The sequence below is a fragment of the Parasteatoda tepidariorum genome, chromosome 5 (assembly GCF_043381705.1).
Source record: "Parasteatoda tepidariorum isolate YZ-2023 chromosome 5, CAS_Ptep_4.0, whole genome shotgun sequence".
Taxonomy (NCBI): domain Eukaryota; kingdom Metazoa; phylum Arthropoda; class Arachnida; order Araneae; family Theridiidae; genus Parasteatoda; species Parasteatoda tepidariorum.
Window position 1 is genome coordinate 15018666 of NC_092208.1, and position 6995 is coordinate 15025660.

The following is a 6995-nucleotide window of genomic DNA, read 5'->3' on the forward strand; positions in this document are numbered from 1 at the left end:
TAGTCTAAAATTATAAATGAATTTGACACAATTGGTATATGAATTCGACTTAACTTACATAGAAATTTAATTTAATTTCTATTCCAAGAATCAAAAGATATATATTAAGTGAGATGATTATGAGACAGCCTATATGAATATTATGTAAACTTTGAGAATTGTTTTATTCAAATCGTCTTTTATAAGACCACATAGTACATATTTACAGTGGAAATAAAAGTTCAAACTTACAAGAACAAGCTTCTGTAATAGTTGGAAACGTTCGTGGGTGTGAACGGTTATAGCACGCTTTCCAAAACGTATTCAGACAATCATAGATGCACGCCTGAAGAAATTAATACCATAAAAGAGATATTTTTATTACTACAGGCAATAATAAAACATACTTAATAATTTAAAAAAATCAGAGATCTCTATATAAATTATAATTAAATTAATTATAATTTTAACAGAGAGTATAATTATAATTAATAATTTGTGAAATACATTTCTCACAAATGTAAAGTTGTCACATTATTGTCTACGGTTATATTATATCCAACGTACTACACTCCCCCCAACTGTATTTAACCTAAAATTAAGATTCCATATTAAATTTCAGTAATTTATAATTGCTTCATAAATCAACCAGTCATTCTTCTGTAAAGTGTTTTTTTATTTAAAAAAGGGAAGAAAATCGTAAAATTTTGTAACTTGATGCACAGTTAAGAAAGATCTATCAATCCAATTAATTTTGTATTAATATCCAAATCTAAATTTATTTGGATTGCGTAAAAATTTATATTTACAATTTTATTAAATTACTTTTAGATGTTATTTAATAGAGTATTTTTTCTTGAAAATAAATCCGCTATATTTATAGTGGAACTCTTTATGCTTGTCGCTCTTAATAAAATTTTAGAAAGAGTAAAACGCTATTTTTGTTAAAAACTTGGTTTCGATTAAAAATCGAGAATAAATATGCTGCATTTTTAACGGACCGCTTAATGTGCGTTGTTAAAAATTATAAACTTTAGAGAACATTATAAATTTTGTCTTCGAATTTGTCAGAAAAAACTAAAATGTAACTCCTAACAATTCATCATGCCTTATTAATAACGATTATGACAATTGGGTACTGATGGGCTAAAGTATATTTTAATAAGGCCATACATTGATTACAAGAGTGTATAGTAACAGGCCTCTCTTATACTAATGTATATTTTAATAAGGCCATTCATTGATTACAAAAGTGTAATGTAACAGATCTCTCATATACGAATGTATATTCCAATAAGGCCATATATTGATTACAAAGAGTGTAGTGTAACAGGTCTCTCGTATACGAATGTATGTTTTAATAAAGCCATATATTGATCACAAGAGTGTATTGTAACAGGCCTCTCGTATACGAATGTATATTTTAATAAGGCCATACATTGATCACAAATGTGTATTGTAACAGGCCTTTCATACACGAATGTATATTTTAATAAGGCCATACATTAATTACAAGAGTGTAATGTAACAGGTCTCTCATATACGAATGTATATTTTAACAAGGCCATACATTAATTACAAGAGTGTAATGTAACAGGTCTCTCATATACGAATGTATATTTTAACAAGGCCATATATTGATTACAAGAGTGTAGTGTAGCAGACCTCTCAGTGGAGCACCGTGAAGGACGTTCATTGTCTTTGTTCTGCGAGTTCTGCTCCTCAAGAGGGCCCACACTTCTTAATATTTCAAGACGTCTTTCACTCCTGGAGGAAATTGTTTTAATATTGGATTTCAAAACTTATTCTTCATAAGAAAGCTAATATAAAGACGCAATTCTAAGAAAATTATATTGATTACAGAAATACCTGTTGTGATGTGGGTCCAGTTCTATGATTCTTGATCCATTCTTCTTCATAGTCACGGCAAGCTGTTTTGTACGGTGACTTCAGCTTATGGTCTTCTTCCTTATAGATAAAAGCATTTATGTATATTTATAGTCTAAAACAACCAAAAAAAACGGATATAAATAATTTCACAACGATATATAAAAAAGAACACTTTTTTAATGATGTGCCAATTTAACTAACGTTGTGGGGAAAAAACTCCAGTGACAAAAGTAAATTTGTCGCATTCAACTGTAGAAAGAATTAGGGTTGCTTAGAAAACATGTTTTGCAATCGTAAGCCACCTTATTTATTGTAGATTAAGCCACGCTGACATTTTCTTGCTGAATAAGGCACTTTGGTACACCCAACGTAAACCACAAGATTGTATCAAGGTCGCTAGATTATTTTGATTTTATTTTGTGGTTAGACGACCATTCGAAAATGTAAAGCTGGTATGACCATTCTATCTAAATTTGGGTATTAAATCCCAAATAGCCGTCTATAGACGTCTGGTACCTTTAAATTACACTTTTGTCCTCGCTAAGCAGCATATTAATCCGTATGAAATACGTATGTCAGCCTGTTCTGATCTCGCTTGTTTAGGATGGGTGTTAAGACAAAAAATTCCAACCGTCTCGAAACTCTTAATAGATTCTGTTTCATGTTTGTCTTAAAATGTTTTATCTTGAAACATTTATTTTCTGAAGTTATCTATTGAACAATTTGAGGTCAGTTTTTAAATGTTACAATCTTTTCTTAAGGTTGTGGTTTGCAACCTTCAGAAAAGTAATTGTGGTTTGTAATTCTCACCAAATAACTTCATTTTGAGCAATTTATTTTAATTTAGCGTCATAAAATAAACTTATTTTCAAACTCAAACTTATAAATTCAATTAATTCCTTCAAACGTAAACTGTTTCGACTTCGGAAAATTTGGACACCTTACTATTAATTTTATTTTCTTCGTTTTTCCCCGCATTAAAGAAGTCGTTTTTTTTTATCAATTTTCATATTTCAGGAACTTTTTGAGTTATCAGATTTATTTTCTTTTCGTTTGAAATTAAATAAATTAAATTAGTGTAACAATAAACTTTTTCGACCATCAGCAATTTAAAAAATAAAAAAATAAAAAATAATACTTTTTTACTCGGAATAATCTCTAGCAAGTTTATATTTTTTACGAGGAATAAGCAAGTTTTATAATTGCGCGTGAATTTCAGAATTCAGTTTATTTGTTACAAAGATATGGCTCAATATACAAAAAGTAAAATAATCTTTAAAGGGCCCTACGTTTCATCTGCTCCCCTCCTTAAACTATTGGAACTATATATACCAGATTGTAGCTACCCCTTATTTTGGGAGTAAATCCGTCCCAAAAATTTTTTTCAACCAATAGAAATTTTTTTTATATCTGATTTCGCAGCTTGAAATATCATCTACATAAATTAATTTGCATATTTTGAGATACGCTTTCACACCATAAGAAATGAGTACTGGTACATAAAATTACGATTATTATATCAAAAATTATTAAAGGCATTCATTTTTTTGCGCACGTAACGTCTCACGAATCTTATAACATTGAAAAAAATTTCCTTTTAACCCTCTATGCTCTCTTTTTTACTTTTGCTACTTTTTCAGCAATCACATCAAAAAACCATACTTATCCTTACATTGTAGAACTATACTTTATGCTTCATGCCATAGGTTTTGGAAATATGCAACATTTAAAATAACATTTTATGAATTGTGTTTAATTATAATAGCGTTTTTCATTCTTGAAATGTCTTTTTAATCCCGTCTGTAATGTTTTCTAGTAAAGATTTATTCCGACTATAATGACAAATATATATAAAAGTGTAAATCAAATATGACACCCAAAGTTAAAAACTATATTTCTTTGCACCTTAACTTCCAATCTTGCAAATTAGTATGTTACTTAACTAGACAGGTTAGTAGCAAAGAAATTTTGGGAAAAAAATTTATTTTCGAAACTGCATTCACAGACCCATAATCATTAAACTTTTAAAATAGGGGAATAGCAATGTACCCTCGTGAAACAAGGAAAGGTAGTACATAGTGACTCAGGACATAAAAAAGTAACACCAGTAAATGAAAGAGTAATAACTTACCAAGTTAACATGTATTTTATACTCCCTATTTGGCTCTAGAACAACTCCGTCAAAATGTGGTTCAACTAGCGTGAATGGTGAATGAACAGAAAGAAGAGCACTTGGCGTAGAATAATAATCATAATGGTCCGTTTCATCTAATAGAACCTCAAAGGCTTCAGCAACAATTGCTCGTCTTGCATCTAAAGGATGTTTTGCTTTCTTTAGACTACAATTTAAGAAGTAGATTTTAAAAGATGCAAGGTTTTTCCATTAATTCCATGGACTCGTTTAATATTTCTCAAACGTAGAGTGCGAATTGCACATCTATGTAATACGTATCGAAGTAACCTTCAGGCTTATGGATGTTTAATTCAGTAAGAATGCCAGAATACACTGTGAGAAATTTCTCGGGAAAATGGTTAAATAACAATTTATTGAATGGTTATTTTACCATATTTAATCAGAAAAGTCAAATAACCATAAAAAATGGTAATCAAACTGTTAAGTTTCAGAAAAAACTTTTTATCTACTGCTTTTACCTAATATGGTTAAACAACAAGAATTTTATCGTACCCACTAGAATCACTTAAGGAAGCTACTTTGTTCTTTGCTTCTGTATACATGTCATAGCCCAGCTGGCTAATCTTTCCATCTCATGACTGGTAGAACTGGAGTTCGAATCCTAGTGTTAACACCACAATATTTCTTTCATTCCTTTCAACACGTGAAGAATTTTCAGTGTACGGCACTATCCAATGCCCATTATTTTACGAAAAGCCGTGATCCTATGTCTTGTTAAATAAAAAAAATGTTTTTTACGTTTTTGAAAAATGCTAGCTGTAAATGGTTAAAAAACCGCATAGTTTTGTATTCATGGTTTTATAACCATACTTTTTTAAATGGTTTCAAAACCATAAAGAAAAAAAATGTTCTTGACCGTAAACTTTACGATTAATCGGATGGACAGACAGCTGCCAGTTATTTTACCATAATTTTAGAATGAAAATTTCAACAGTGTAGATGAGCATTCGGATTGAAGACTTTAAAAGTTGTTTCTTAAACTTTTGCAGCAGGGTATAGAAGTGAATTACAGCAGGTTGAGGTTACTTCGAAACATATTAAGAGGGTATGTAATTCACATATTATTCAGGAGTTATTAATTGAACGCTGTAAATTAAAGGCTGTCTTCGAAAGTACTTGTGAGATATGAACATGATTTTTCAAAAAGTTGCATCCACATTAGTACACTGCTAGAAATTTCTCGGAGGAAATGGTTAAATAACAATTTATTGAATGGTTATTTTACCATATTTAATCAACACTGTCAAATAACCATAAATAAAATGGTAATCAATCTGTTAAGTTTAAGAAAAACTGTTTATTAACTGCTTTCACCTAATACGGTTAAACAACCAGAATTTTATTGCACCAACTATAACCACCTGATGAAGCTACTTAGTTCTTCGCTACTGCGTACATATCATAGACGAGCGGGCTCATCTGTCAATCTCATGACCATCAGAACTGGAGTTCGAGTCCTAGTACTGACACTACAATATTTTCTCCATTCCGTTCAACACGTGAAGAATTCCCAGTGTCCGGCACTCTCCAATGACCATTAACTTACGAAAAGCCGAGGTTCTATGTCTAGTTAAAAAATTATTACGTTTTAAAAAAATGCTAGTTGTAAATGGTTAAATAACCGTATAGTTTTGTATTCATGGTTTTATAACGATATTTTTGTAAATGGTTATAATACCATAAAGGGAAAAAAATTATTTTCCGTAAACTGTATGGTTAATCGGATGGACAGACAGCTGCCAGTTATTTTACCGTAATTTTAGAAGGAAAGTTTTAACAGTGTAATATAAATTGGATATGAGCAGTCTATATACTATTGAGGCGAGGAAAGTAAAATAAGCATAGCAAATGCAAGAAATGAACATTTTGCAGTTGCGGTAGCGCGTAGCCCTTAACAGTAGCGTGTTTTATGCATATGGTAACGTAAAAATGAGGTTATTTAAAGTTTTATTTTTACTTCTTAGTCTGTTTTTTATTATTCGCTTGTGGAAATAAGTTTTTCAGTGACCTTAGAAGCATGAACATTCAATCTTTTCTGTTACAGTTAGGATAAGAGCAGAAATTCTTCATTGACTTTGAGACATGAACTTGTGACCGTCTCTATCACAGTCCAGAACTTTAGTAAGTCAACATTTTTAGACCAATAGAATGTGATGTTATTATCAGCATGCATATAGAATGCTTAATTTTTTAAATTTCTATGCCGAAGTTTCCAAAAATGGCCATAAAGCGCTATTTTAACTAATAGCAGCGAAAATTTGATTTTTCCTTTCTTTCAGAAATAAAATTCTCATGTTTTCAATGTCTCCTTAAATCTGGTCATTTTTCATTTTTGAATTTTCACTTATGGATCGAAAATGTTTACTTTTTTCTGCAATGTAAACTAAATTTTTGTGTATCACATCACTTCTATTTAATATTAAGCATTATCTTGCAATACAGAAAATAAAAAGCATTATATCATTGGAATAGTTCATTATTATCTAACATCACGAGGCTAATCACGGGTCATAATTTGTCGCCCCCTGGTCTAAATAGTATCTGCTGTAAATTGAGTTGAGTTTGATCCAATAGTTTTCTCACAATTGGCTATTTAAGATATTTTTTACAATAACAATGGCCAGCATATATTAGAAAGGTACATTAAACTATTAAATGTGCAAAATATAGTACATATAGTTCAAGTTTGTTTCGATTTACTTTTTCAAACGTATCTATAAGAATTGCATTTGACATATCCAAAAATAAGTGAGTTTAACGTTAAGTGAAATAAGTTGATGCTATCAACAAAAATTATTAAATATTCAAACTAATGTAAAATCAATAAACCACCAAAACATGTATTATACCATTATAATTAAGTTTACTAAAGCGATGGAAATAAAGAAAAAGTTAAAAAAAACACACATAAATACATTTAGGAAAATATTAG

The 6995-nt window shown here is 30.1% G+C and overlaps 1 long non-coding RNA gene across 1 annotated transcript; it reads right to left on the reverse strand.

The window, feature by feature from the left end:
- Positions 1-222: 222 nt before the first annotated feature.
- LOC139425577 (uncharacterized) lies at positions 223-4177 on the reverse strand. Its single transcript, XR_011636783.1, has 3 exons — positions 4001-4177; positions 1849-1947; positions 223-325 (listed from the first exon to the last, which is right to left on the reverse strand). It is a non-coding gene; the product is annotated as an uncharacterized lncRNA (long non-coding RNA).
- Between the last annotated feature and the right edge of the window lie 2818 nt (positions 4178-6995).